Source organism: Salvia hispanica, chromosome 5 (assembly GCF_029641045.1).
Source record: "Salvia hispanica isolate PSC_SH4W2 chromosome 5, Shi_PSC_v1, whole genome shotgun sequence".
Lineage (NCBI taxonomy): Eukaryota > Viridiplantae > Streptophyta > Magnoliopsida > Lamiales > Lamiaceae > Salvia > Salvia hispanica.
Window position 1 is genome coordinate 3,850,185 of NC_142696.1, and position 14,002 is coordinate 3,864,186.

General features: G+C 40.4%; 1 pseudogene; it reads right to left on the minus strand.

Annotated features, from left to right (window-relative positions):
- Positions 1-401, minus strand: LOC148924226 (non-specific lipid-transfer protein 1 pseudogene; annotated as a pseudogene).
- Positions 402-14,002: the final 13,601 nt, after the last annotated feature.

The window sequence follows — 14,002 nt, forward strand, 5'->3', positions numbered from 1 at the left end:
TTACCGAGAACAATCGGTATTAGGGTCAAGAGGCACGGGAACATGTATATGGCATTGGTCAGGGAGAGACTTAGCTCGATCAGCAATAACATGCAAGGCGGCTGCGGCTTGCGTGAGGCAGGTACACATGTCTTTGATGTCAGCTCTGCTATGGACCAAGCTGTTGAGCTTGCTAGCCGCCTGACAACACGGCACCGTCAGCTTAGCCGAGGGATTCACCAGATAATCTTGGCAGGGAATCAACATTGTGACGGCTTGTGGGCAGGACACTGCATTTGCATGGCTTGCCACCGATGCCACAAGAAGTAATCCCAAAATCCACACTGTTGATGATTGTCCCACCATCTTAAGAATTTCCTCTCTAATGTATAGATGACTTATGACTATGTATATATCTCTCTTTGTCTATTTTCTGATTGAAATGAGTGTTAACTAGTGTTGAATTTATAGTGATTGTAAAAACCCTCAAATAGTCAACTTTAATATTAGGTGAACGGTTACAATCTAACTTTAATTTATTGATAGTGGAGGTAAGTTTGAAGACTTGGAAAATAGAAAGAATTTATTGATAATGGTTGGAAAAATTCCACGCAATAATGATTGAAATATAGTGTTTTGTACGAAGAAAAAGCGCTTAAAACCTAGTATAACTTTTTCTCATCTAAATTTTCATAATGATTATATGGACTCACAATGAAAAGAGACATTTTATCAAATAAGTTTCCGCAAGTGCAATGTATATTTTAATTATGTTACCGTTTTAATATATTTTCTCAATAAATTTAAGATACAAATTTTCCAGTACACACTTGATCCAAAATCATTAAGTCATATTTTTTCAATTTTTTTATTCACAAAAATTAGTATGTCTATCAATTTATTGTGTATGATCTAAAGAAGGAGAAATCCAAATTAAAAACTTCAATTTGAAAAAGAAGAAAATCAAATTGAATAGTTTTATTTTGAAAGATGAAGTGAGGTAAACACTCAATTTGAAGAGAAGAAATCAAAGTGGACATTGCTCTTAAAGTTTGTCTTCAGTATGAATAAATGGTTAGTGCTCTTTATGTAAAGCACATCAATATAAGAGAGGGATCAAACCAAAGTTTTGCTTTAAAAGTTTGTCTTCTTTATAAATGAAATATTAGAGATCTTTATTTAAATTATGAGAGGAATCAAAACAAAAGTTTTACTTTGAAAGAAAATGTAGGTGTGAGCTTTGATTATATTTTTTCTAAAAAATTAGTGAGTGTCAAATAGTGTAAATTATTGTAAGCTGCCACTACCGTGGTCAAAACTAACTTATTGTTCAAATAAAAATTACCAAATCAAGGATTTTTTAAGTAAAATTATTTATCATGTTTAAGATATTTTTGGCTGATTAACTAGTCAAGCTTGCTACTAGTTCGACTTTATATCATACTTTTATCTCAAAAGTTTTAAGAGTTTTAAGCCTTAATATCATACTCTTGTCTCACTGCGTTTAGTAAAATAAAGTCTTCATATATACCCCATCTGTCGCATTAGAAATGAAACATTTTCCTTTTTGGTTTGTCCCAATAAAAATGAAATATTTCCCAAAATGGAAACAACACTATCTCTACTTTTTTTTATCTCTTATTTTACTCTCTTTTCATTAACTCACAAAACAATACTGCATAAAATCTCGTGCCGGAAACCAAATGTTGCATATTTATTGGGACGGAGGGAGTAGTTTTTTAAATACACTCATTATCCGAAACTACAGTTACATTTTTCAATTTTTTTATTCATAAAAATAGATAAAAATAGAGTGTTCATCATTTTTTTCTATTGACCAAATGTAGAGAATGTACTCTCAAATGTAAGTATTAGTGATTAAAGAAGAGAAATTCAAATTGAAAATTTCAACTTGAAATGATGAAAATTAAATTGAAGAATTTAATTTTAAAAACTGAACTAAGTTGACACTCAATTTGAAGAGCAGAAATCAAAGTTGACTATGCTCTTAAAGTTTGTCTTCATTATAAATAAATGGTTAGTGCTTTTTATTTAATGCACACCAATACAAGAGAGGATAAAAATAAAAGTTTTGCTTCAAAAATTTGTCTCAGTCATAAATAAAAGAGTAGAGATTCTTATTTAAAATAAGAGAATCAAAACAAAAGTTTTGCTTTGAAAGAAAAAGTAAGTGAGAGAGCTCTGATTATATTTTTCAAAAAAAAATAGTGAATGTCAAATAGTGTAAAATGTAAATTATTGTGAGCTCCCACTATCGTGGTTAAAACTATCTTATTGTTCAAGTAAAAATTACCAAATCTGGCTTTTATTTATTTATCATGTTTATGATATTTTAGGCTTATTAACTAATCAAGCTTGCTTCTAGCTTGATTTAGTATCATACTTTAATCTAAAGAGTTTTTAGAGTTTTAAAGTTTTTATATACAATATTTAAATAAATTCTAACTAACTACGCTTTGTAAAATAAAAGTCTTGCAATATAATTTTTCAAAGACACTCATTATCCAAAACAATAGTTATATTTTTTCAATTTTTTTATTCATAAGAATAGAATGTTTATCATTTTTTTTATATGACCAAATGTTGAGAATGTACTCTCAAATGTAAGTATTAGTAATTAAAGAAGAAAAATCTAAATTGAAAATTTCAACTTGAAAAGATGAAAATCAAATTGTAGAATTTAATTTTAAACACTGAATTAACTTGAACACTCAATTCGAAGAGAAGAGATAAAGTTGACTTTGCTTTAAAAATTTGTCTTCATTAATGTAAGTTATTAGAGCTCTTTATTTATCACACACCAAAACAAAAATTTGCTTTAAAAATTTGTCTTAATTATGAATAAAGGAATATAACTCTTTTTTTTTAAACAAGAGAGGAATCAAAATAAAAGTTTTGCTTCGAAAGAAACATTAAGTGAGTAATTTGAATATACTTTTCTAAAAAAAAATAGTGTAAATTATTGTGATCAGTGTCATTATCGTGATTAAAACTAATTTATTGTCCAATTGCGGGTTTCTTTAATTAAGCACATAAAATCTGCTAAAAACAAATAAGCAAGGATTTCCTAAAATCTAAGACCCCACAGATGCAACAAAGCAAAGTAAAATCGCACTCACAAGCATGCACATATAGGTAGTCTGCTCAAAGTGTGTTCAATGTGAGTATACCCAACAAGCTGCTTCAAGAAGCCAACCAAGACAGAGGTTCTCATTATCTATCACGAACACTCCGGCAAGCGGATTTTCTAGTTCGCGCAAGCACTCAATGTATGAGGGTGCAGGATGTCACTCCAAGCGTTTAAGGCACTCAATAGATAGATAATTTCCTCACGAAGTTGAGACCCACTTCTTGCTAACAAATTAAACCTCTAGCAATCACAAAATGAAAGAACAAGTAAGACAGAAAGAACATCTTGGAAAGCAATTAAAACTAGGCAAACCTAGATTTCAAACAAGAGCACAAAGCCTAAAGTCGTGGCCAGCGACTATTACTGTAAACGTTGTCTCCTTGAGCTTGCATCCGAGTTCAGTCGAGGATGCTCCCAGCCCAAATGATATCCATGCATTGGATAGCAAGCACCATGTAGCACGTGACCAAGGTAATGCGGAGGATGTATTCCCCTCGAGTGGTCCCCTGTCCAGCTGGAAGGAGGTGCTCCTTGGTGCCAGCAAGACTTAATCAATTTGGATAAGGAGAAGAAAATATGTTTCTGTTATTCTATTTTGTTTGGTAGTGTATTAGGGTTTAGCCTATTAGGATTCTAGGTCCTTCTGTGACCATGTATTTAAACAAGTTTTTGTAACATTGTTATCCAACGGGAAAATACTAGTTCACCTTTCTCAACCTAGCCTTTCTCTACGAGTTTTTATGGTGTAGATCCTTGGACCTACTCCTGCCACTTGTCTCTTTCCCTAAAAATGGCTGATGGAAATGCCTCTGAATTCTCTTTTGCCACTCTCACTCAACCACAAAATCAGCTTCAAATCACACCCCTATTTCCCCATTCTCACCCTATCTCCCTCAAACTCTCAGACGACAATTTTCTAATGTGGCGTCAACAAGTGCTGGCCACTGTTCGGGGCTATGGCCTAGAGCCCTTTCTTGATGGGTCAGTCTCAGTTCCTTCTCAGTTCGTGACTGCTGATGCTACTTCTACCTCCGTGCAGCCTAATCCGGCCTTCCTCGCTTGGCACAGGCAAGATCAACTCCTCTCCTCCTGGCTTCTAGCTTCTCTATCAGAAAGCTCAATGGTTCTTGTTGTTGGCCTCACCACCAGCAAAGATATCTGGAATGCTCTTCTACTCAGCTTCGAAACGCGGCTGGAGTCCTCTCACAATCCACCTATTAATGTTGATGGCTCTCAGCCTGCTGCTGACTTCGTTCACTCTACTGACCAGCGCCGAGATGTCTCCACCTGTGGGGGTCGAGGTTTTTCCAACCGTGGTGGTCCTTTTCGTGGTCGTGGTGGTCGCAGCGGCCGTGGAGGCAAGCTCGTTTGCCAACTCTGTCAAAAACCCGGCCACTCTGCAGATCGCTGCTGGCACCATTTTGATCAAAGCTATGGGCAGGCACCTCCACTCCGTTTTCTAACTCCTGCTCATCCACAGCCTACTGCCAACTTCGCCCAGGGACGAGGCCTTCTCCCATCTCCTTCTGTCCAGCCCCAATCAGAGTTCAACTTTGATGTAGCCTCTTCCTCTTCTTGGTATCCGGACTCAGGGGCTACACATCATGTCTCTAATGATCTAGCCAATCTCAACTCTGGCTCTGAATATGTTGGTGGTAAGTCCTTGCAACTTGGTGACGGGAAGAGCTGCTCAGTTGCTGCTCTTACTCCTTTCCTAGAAGTGGTTCCTGATGCCCCTGCTCCTTCTGCTCTACATATAGCCACACCCTCTGCTGCTCTTAGCTTAGAATTATGGCATAAAAGACTTGGTCACTGTACTCTTGATGTAGTCTCCAAAGCTTTGCAAAGCTGTAATATTCCCTTCATTTCAGTGAAATCAAAAGTTTTATGCAGTCCATGTTGTGTTTCCAAGAGTCATCGCTTGCCTTATTTTCCTTCTAACACTGAATATTCTACCCCTCTACAACTCATTCATAGTGATTTATGGGGTCCTTCCCCTGTAACTTCAAGGAATGGATTTAAGTACTATGTTACCTTCATTGACCATTTTAGTAGATTCACTTGGCTGTATCTTTTGAAAACCAAGGCTGAGGTTCATTCCGTCTTTAAACATTTTAAAGCCCTTCTGGAAAAACCATTATTACCAGAGATGTTTTGTTTGAGGAATCATCATTTCCTTATCATAACATTTCCACCGTTTCACCCTCTCCTCTTTCTCCCAATCATTCATGTCATGCTCCTTCCATTCCTCTATGCTCTTCCTCTCCAAATCCTACCTCATATTCCCCTGCTCCAGCTGTCCTGCACCACAGTACAATAACCCATCATCTATCCCTCCCATGACTCCTACTATCATTCATGTGTCATCTCCTCATACTGTTCCAGCCATTCCTACAGCACCACAGTCCAATGACTCCTCATGTATACCTTCTCTCACTCCTATTATCACTCCTGTGTTATCTCCTCATGCTCATGACTCCAGCTCATCATCTAATCCACCAACCCCTCCTGCTCAAACTCACCATATGGTAACAAGGAGCAAATCAGGAATTGTCAAGCCCAAAATTCTCACTGTCCTTCTTGTTTATTCTCTTCCAAAATCTGTCAATCATGCCCTGCTAATTCCTGTTTGGAGACAAGCTATGATGGCAGAATTCTTAGCCTTATTGAGGAATCATACTTGGACCTTGACTGTCTTACCACCCGGTAAAAATCTAGTTGGTTGCACTTGGATCTTCAAGTTAAAAAAACATGCTGATGGCAGCATAGCAAGGTACAAGGCTCGATTAGTAGCTCAAGGGTTCTCTCAAGAACCGGGATTCGATTTCTCTGAAACTTTCAGCCCGGTGGTCAAACCAAACACTATCAGATTGATCTTATCTCTTGCTGTCTCCTCCTCTTGGAAGATCACACATCTCGACGTGAACAATGCTTTCTTGCATGGTAGCATAGATAAAGAAATATACATGCAGCAGCCTATCGGTTTTGAACAAGGGGGGCCTCATCTTGTCTGCAAACTGAACAAAGCCATTTATGGCTTGAAACAAGCATCCAGATCTTGGTTCTTAACTGTGCAGGCAGCTCTTATCTCTCTTGGTTTCTGTCAATCCAAGGCTGACACTTCTCTATTCTACAGGATCACCAAGTCTGATGTTACTTATCTTCTAATTTATGTAGACGATATGTTGATAACACGCAGCCCCTCTTCTATCATTGATGATATTATTTCCAAATTGAGTGCAAAATTCTCACTCAAGAATCTAGGGGAAGTGAAATGTTTCTTGGGAGTTGAAGGCACTCCAACATCAAATGGTCTTCATCTTAATCAAGCAGGATACATTAAAGAATTACTTCAAAAGGTGAAAATGCAAGAAGCAAATGGTTGTCCAACTCCCATGATCTCAAGCTCCAAGCTCTCCAAGACTGATGGAAGTCCATTCTCAGATGGAAAGTTATATCGAAGCACTGTTGGTGCACTCCAGTATGCAACAATTACAAGGCCGGATATTTCTTTCAGTGTGAACAAAGTAAGCCAATATATGGCTTGTCCGCTAGATGAGCATTGGAAAGCTGTCAAACGGATTCTCAGGTACTTAGCAGGATCACTAGATTATGGTTTGCATATCCGCAGCTCGAATCGAAATTTAGTTGGTTTTTCGGATTCGGATTGGGCTGCCGACATGGATGACAGGCGATCAACTACCGGATATTGTGTGTATTTTGGCAGCAATCTCATCTCTTGGTGTTCTAAGAAGCAATCGGTGGTCTCTAGATCTAGCACCGAAGCTGAATACCGAAGCTTAGCTCATGTTGTTTCTGAGATATCATGGATATTGTCTCTTCTTGGTGAGTTGCAGATTAAATGTTCAAATGTTCCCACTGTTTGGGTTGATAATTTGAGCACCATCTCGCTTGCAAGCAATCCCGTGCTTCATGCTCGCACAAAGCACATTGAGCTCAATATTCATTTTGTCCGGGACAAGGTACAAGCCAAGGTCGTAGAGCTCCGGCATGTGCCTTCTATTGATCAAATTGCTGATATTTTAACAAAGCCATTGGGTAACCAATTCTTCTCGAGATTGAGAAACAAACTGGGAGTTACTTCTCTATCCTCGCTCGAATTGAGGGGAAGTGTAAACATTGTCTCCTTGAGCTTGCATCCGAGTTCAGTCGAGGATGCTCCCAGCCCAAATGATATCCATGCATTGGATAGCAAGCACCATGTAGCACGTGACCAAGGTAATGCGGAGGATGTATTCCCCTCGAGTGGTCTCCTGTCCAGCTGGAAGGAGGTGCTCCTTGGTGCCAACAAGACTTAATCAATTTGGATAAGGAGAAGAAAATATGTTTCTGTTATTCTATTTTGTTTGGTAGTGTATTAGGGTTTAGCCTATTAGGATTCTAGGTCCTTCTGTGACCATGTATTTAAACAAGTTTTTGTAACATTGTTATCCAACGGGAAAATACTAGTTCACCTTTCTCAACCTAGCCTTTCTCTACGAGTTTTTAATTACCAGCAAGCAAACCTAATCCTTAAACTAAGAAAGCATGAAAACGTATTAGGGAACCAGCCAATATACCAGAGCGGGTATCCTTTGTTAAGGAATACTCGTCTTACGTTAAGGCATGTACTGAGAGGCCGACCTTACTTTGACAAGGTCACCTCCTTATATTTAGCGACTCGGCGTGCCCGGATGATTCCCTTGTGACTCTGATACCACTGTAGGGATCAGATCATTCAGGATTCACTATTTGGCGAGACATCTTTTCGGTCACAAACGAGATGTGGTCAATCTCTCTACAAACCAAAGAATTACAAAACCAATTACTAAGTACATAACAAGATACAAGGGCAATCCTAAGACTACTTGAGTGTGGACCAACTTAAGTCCAAGCTATTATCTTTGTAATACACCTGCACACTCAAGTAACTTGGTAAGTAAACAATAGCAAGATCCAACCGGATCTGTAAACAAGAAACCGGCTAAGTAAAGAAACAATAGAAGATTTAGGATAGGACTCGGGTTGCACGCGCAACTGTGATATCCGCTTCTTTCGTACACTCTCTTCATTATCTTTTTGTTAAATCGTTGCGGCTTGCTAAGGCTGGATCGTCGGACTGATCCGGTCAGCCTATCTCTGTCTGCTTACCTGCAAAATGTGGGTTAGTAGACCCGGTAAAAGCTCAGGCTGATCAACTCAACGTAATCCGACTCGAGTGAGATAAAGCGAAGAGCTAGGAAAGATGCATGCTATCAAAAATCTTAACCCACCCACTAATACTATTAATTAGTATATGGAAGTAAGGATCGCAGAGATGAGGCGTTGGACATTTGTTTGCATGACACGACTTGGGGCTTGGCTATTGCCACACTTTCTAGGGTGTGGGTTAAGTTAACTACTGGACTTTGAAAAATAAATTAAACTAAACAGCTTAACTAAACTACTTGATCAATTGGATTGACATTTCTATAAATAGACAAACAGAATAAACGGGGACTGTCAATCCCCTGCAAAAAGCACTGTAAAGTAAGAAGTTTCTAACAACTTCATTTTCTTCAACAAATCAACACAGAGAACCGAATAAAGAACAGATTTGAAAAGCTAAAGAAGACGAGACATCAGAAAACATGAAAAACTTAATCTAGTCCTAAGATCTAAGCTACGAACACACAAACATAAAAACTAAATTAAACCAAACTCATGCAAGAAACGAAACAGAAACTACTAGATCTAAACATTTCAAGACGGCTCAAACATAAAACAGTAAATCTAACAAATCAAAACAGGACATGACATTTCTAAGCTAAAAAACAAAACACAAAGCAAAAAATTAACACAGATAAAAAATGTCATGCATAAAAACAGAACACAAAAACTGGAAATGAAAACATAACTTCAAATTTAACTAAAACAGAGCATCAGAATGTCGATTACATCAAAAGGAAACAGGAAATGAACAAGGAAAGCATTAAATAGTTTCATCACCCCTTCTCGGGATGGAATAGCAAGAACAGAAAGCTTAAAATGTGCAGAAACTAACACCAAAACAACGAACTACCAGCTAACAGAACAAGACCAAGTGTGTGTGTGCGAGAATTCAAGAACAGGAAGTAAAATGAGCTCTGGTTTCAGCCCTTGAAGAGAGCTATGACCCTAAACTACTCTAAGAAAGCTGTTGAGAACCCCCTAAACTACTACGCAGAAACTGAAATTGGGGAAACTCCCTTTTCTTCGTGTGTTGGACTCCTTTATATAGGGAGGCGTAGGGCTCTGATCCCTAGGGTACCACCTCCCCGAAATGACAACGCTGCCCTTCACACTCGTAGGTGGGGTCTCTTGCTTTCTTTCAAATGCAGAACTCTGGTTGGCTCCGGTAAAATTTTAACTTGATCAGCTCATTGCCGTTGTTTTCTCCTCCTTTCCTTGATTCTTGCTTTCGCCCTCCTGATTTCTGCGATCTCCTGATTTTGGTGAATTTCATACACACCTGGCTCAAAAAGAGTTGTTAGTTCACAGAGTTAGGCGCAGTTTTACTATGAAACACATGCATGAAACGAGTCTCGTCAAACTGCAAAGAGCCAAGGACCTTGATAGGAGAAACCTCCTATCGGGCTGATCGGCGTCCGTAGATCGGTGATCGATAAATATCTGTCACGCGCGAGCGCCCGACTCGCCCGTCAAGCAAGACGGTTTTCTCACTTTGGAGAAGCCAATTAACGATAAAATAATATTAATATTCTTGATTGATTTCTCAAATGATTACAATAACTCCTATTTATAAGAGCATCTCCAATGGTCGGCTAGCGACCGGCTAGCCGATTCGTCGCGTTGGCCGATCGGCTAGCCGAACCATTGGAGTCGGCGAGCGGACCGGCGTGGGCTGGCCGATCGGCTAGCCGCCATTGTGGCGGCCTGATCGGCCAGCGCCGATTTTTGTTTTTTGTTTTTTTTAAAAAAAAAACCTATATAAACGCGATTTTCGTTTCATTTTCATTTGCACCACTTGTTTTAACGAGTTTTCTCTCTCTCTAACTTTCTGTACAAGAGCATCATCGAGCGATGGATCACAACAACGAATCCAGTCCAGCGACGAGTGGATCTCAGACTCCCACGGTACCTGTGGGATCTGGATGGGGGCAGAAGGGCCCGGGGTTTAACATCCCTTGGAATCAGATGATGGGGATGATGGCCGGTGCACCGGGGGGGGCGCAGGGGGGGAACCAGGGGGGTATGCCGGGGGGTATACCGTGGGGGATGCCGGGCGGGGGGCAGGGGAGCGGCGGGCAGTCAGCGCCCGGGTGGGGGGGTATGCCCCAGATGCAGCAGCAGATGATGCTGCAGCAGATGATGGGGATGATGTGGCAGGGCGGGATGCAGGGGGGATGCAGCACGGTATGCATCCCGGGATGCAGGGGGGGATGCAGGGGTCACCGGGAGGGGACACGGTATATCGTCCCTCGCTTGATTTTTTGACGGCTTCGTCTCACACGTCGACCCCAGTGGAGACGCAGTTCACTGGCGATGACCTTCTGTCATTGCATGATATGAGGATGGATCTCGGGGATCCGGATACTCCCGTTCCAGCGAGGCGGGCCGCGCCGAAGAAGAAGACGAGGGGGAAGGCCAAGGCGGTCGGCGAGTCATCGCAGCCCGCTGTTGACGACACCCTTGGCCGGAGGAAGTGGACGGAGGATGAGTACGCCGGGGTGGCCAGGGGGTGGTTGGAGGTGTGCGACGATCCGCTGGTTGCTAACAACCAGCGGATCGTCAACATATGGGCGAAGATCAGAGCTCCTATAGGAGGCACTGCCCGCACGGGAAGGACTTCAGCGGGGAGGAGGTCCGGAAGGGGTGGGAGCGCATCAGGGCCGCGGTGGGTCGTTTTGCGAATTTGTACGCCAACGCCCTCCGTCAGCTCAGTAGTGGGCAGAATGAGGACGACGCCCAGAGGATAGCCGAGAGTCAGTTCCCCTTGGCGGGGAAGTATAAGGAGTTCACCTTCTGGGAGTGCTTCTTGTTGCTGAAGGACTCCGAGAAGTTCCGGGCGGGGTGCGACGCTGGGTGGCCGAAGAAGCAGCGACTGAACTATAGCGGCGACTACAGCGGCGGATCCCACGACCTCCCCTCGGATGCTGAGGAGTTTCCATCCCCTCCTTCATTTGCTGGTCGCCCCCGCCCGGTTGGACAGAAGCGGGCGCAACGGGCTGCGAGGGGCGGATCCCCCCTATCGCCCCGCGAGGTCCAGTCCTCCGCCCTCCCACCCGCCCCACTCGAGTACACTCTCCATTCGCGTAACCATACGCGGGATCAGATGTACAAGGTCTTGCAAGAGTGGAGGACCGCCACTGACCCCACGGAGAAGATGTTTCTTCACGAGATGCTCGAGAGCATGCGGGTTGATTTGGAAATCGCGAGGGCACGGCTAGCGGGTTCCGACGTGGGCTCAGATACCACGGGTGGCGGCGGCGGCGGCGAGGACGACGGCGATGAGGAGTAGAGAGTGGCGGGGCTCGTGTGTTGAAGCCCTTTTTTTTTAAAAAAAATCATGTACTTTTTTTTAAAAAATCTTTGTACTTTTTTTTAATGGAATGGATTATTTTTCCCGTATATTTCTCGTAAATTTAATTCCGTATTTTAATCGTAATTTTAATTCCGTAAATGTAGTATATTTTGAATTATTTTTATTGCGGTTGGCCTATGGCTGGCCTAAATCTGATGTGGCAGGTGGATTTTTTAGTGTTGCTGACGTGGCAGGGGAGAGAATGGCTGGCCTATTGCTAGCGTATACACCATTGAAAATGCTCTAATGCTAATTACTAACTTAATGAATAAGAAATAAAGATATAAAAAGATACATGAATCCATCAAATATCTAAACAAAATAATGCTAATGCTCGTAGCAGACATCCTCAACCACACAGTCACAAGTAAGCACCAAGAGACAACCATACATCAAACGACAAACATTTGTGATTCTCGTGGAGTGCCACACGGCAGCCAACGGCAGCTTCCCAGGTAAGTAATGGGATGGGTCGGTCTCACAACTGGGCCAACACAAAGATTCGGGCCTATGAATTAATTCAGCACACTGAAATATTTAAACTCGGCCCAATCACTTAATATTAATAGGTCTATGTATCTCACACTATTCAACATCTATTGATAAAAACCAGTTTGATGAGCACCGGAATGTATATTCTTAAATTTTTAAAACATACGAATTCTACAAGGAGTGTGGCCACTAAAAAATTAATTAAAGATACGGACCACTGAATAACTGTCTGAATGTGAGCAACAAAGTGCCATTTCAACAAATGTGAAATATATGTGTGTTGCACTGCAGCCAACAGAACTGCCATAACGTGGTTGCAACAAAGAAAATAATGTGAATACTAAACTTTAAAATAATGAGTGAGAATATACAAACGATCAACATATCTGGCTATTATTGGATAGAAACTAAAGGGGAGGATGATTTTATAAACAATATATTGATCGATGATGTAGGCGTGGAACAAATTTATCATAGAAAAGTGCAATTTGAAATAAATTGATAGATTTTGAGGAGAATGGGTGGCCATTATTAAGAATTCGACAATGGCCATTATTAAGAATCCCATTTTGGGAAATGGGATTTTTTTGAATTTTTATGATTTTTTTTAAAAAAATAATTAAACGGATTAAAACGACGCCCACTTGCGGGGTGAGTGGGCGTTACGCCCAGCCTACAACGAGCTGTGTGGGCTGGGCGTGTGTGCTCTTGCCGGTGAGCAGAGCTCATCTACACGAGCATACTCATGCCCCTGGCACGAGCCCAATGGCGAGCTTGCACCATGTCGTGCCAACAGCACGAGCATGCTCTTCCGCAAGAATAGCTTTGGGGATGTTCTAAAGAGATATCGCTCCCTCATGAATATATCTTGAATCGCGATCTTTTGGCTCAACTTTATCCAAATTTTGCCGATGAGCAACCATATTTTCTCACTTTGAATTGGTTAAGATATGCAAAATTTCTTATTTTTGTGGAGAATAAGATTCAGTAACTGGTGTTCTATGGTTGACTGATGTTGTATATCATCATTTAAAAATTGTTATTGGTTTCCTAAATCTGTACCTTTGGGATAGGAATAGATGAAAAGGAAAAATTAAAGATTCACGTAGTACTTTTGATCAAAAAATCAATTAGATGTATTTTGTACCCTTTGTTTAATGGTCAAATTCTACCGGATCAAACCTATAAAACTTAAGAATGATAATCATATAAGAAAAAAAGTGAAAAGGAAATTAATATCAAAACAAATTCGAACTTGTTTTATTCTCAAATCTCTCTCTACCAAACTTAAACCAACTTAACGACACTATTTTTATCCTTTGGTTAGAGATTAGGACATTGAGTATCCTAATATGGTCCTAGTAATAACTCTTTTGCATGTTGAAAATATTTTTCATAAATATAAACTGAAAACTCCATTAACTTTGATTTGAAAATATATTTCATTAATATGCATAAATTGAAACACTTACATTTGAAAATATTTTTCATAAATACACATAAACTGAGATACCATATTAGTATATAGTTTTTCTTTAAGTTTCTATTAATGAGATATTTTATTCGTGTCTATGGCTACCTAATTTGTTTCGCGAGATTCTTGAGACAGGAAGCAGAAAATGACCCCAGACCCGATTCCAGATCTTCCCACACTCTCATTTAATTCCATTTATTGTACTGAAAATTCTTCAAATCCTAATTTTCATAAAAATTAAATACTCTATTGAATCATTGACTGTCAGGGTATTTTTGTAATTTAAGTGGTATGGGCTTTAATTTTAATTGGAACCACTGTTCTCAATTCTCATTAATTTTTT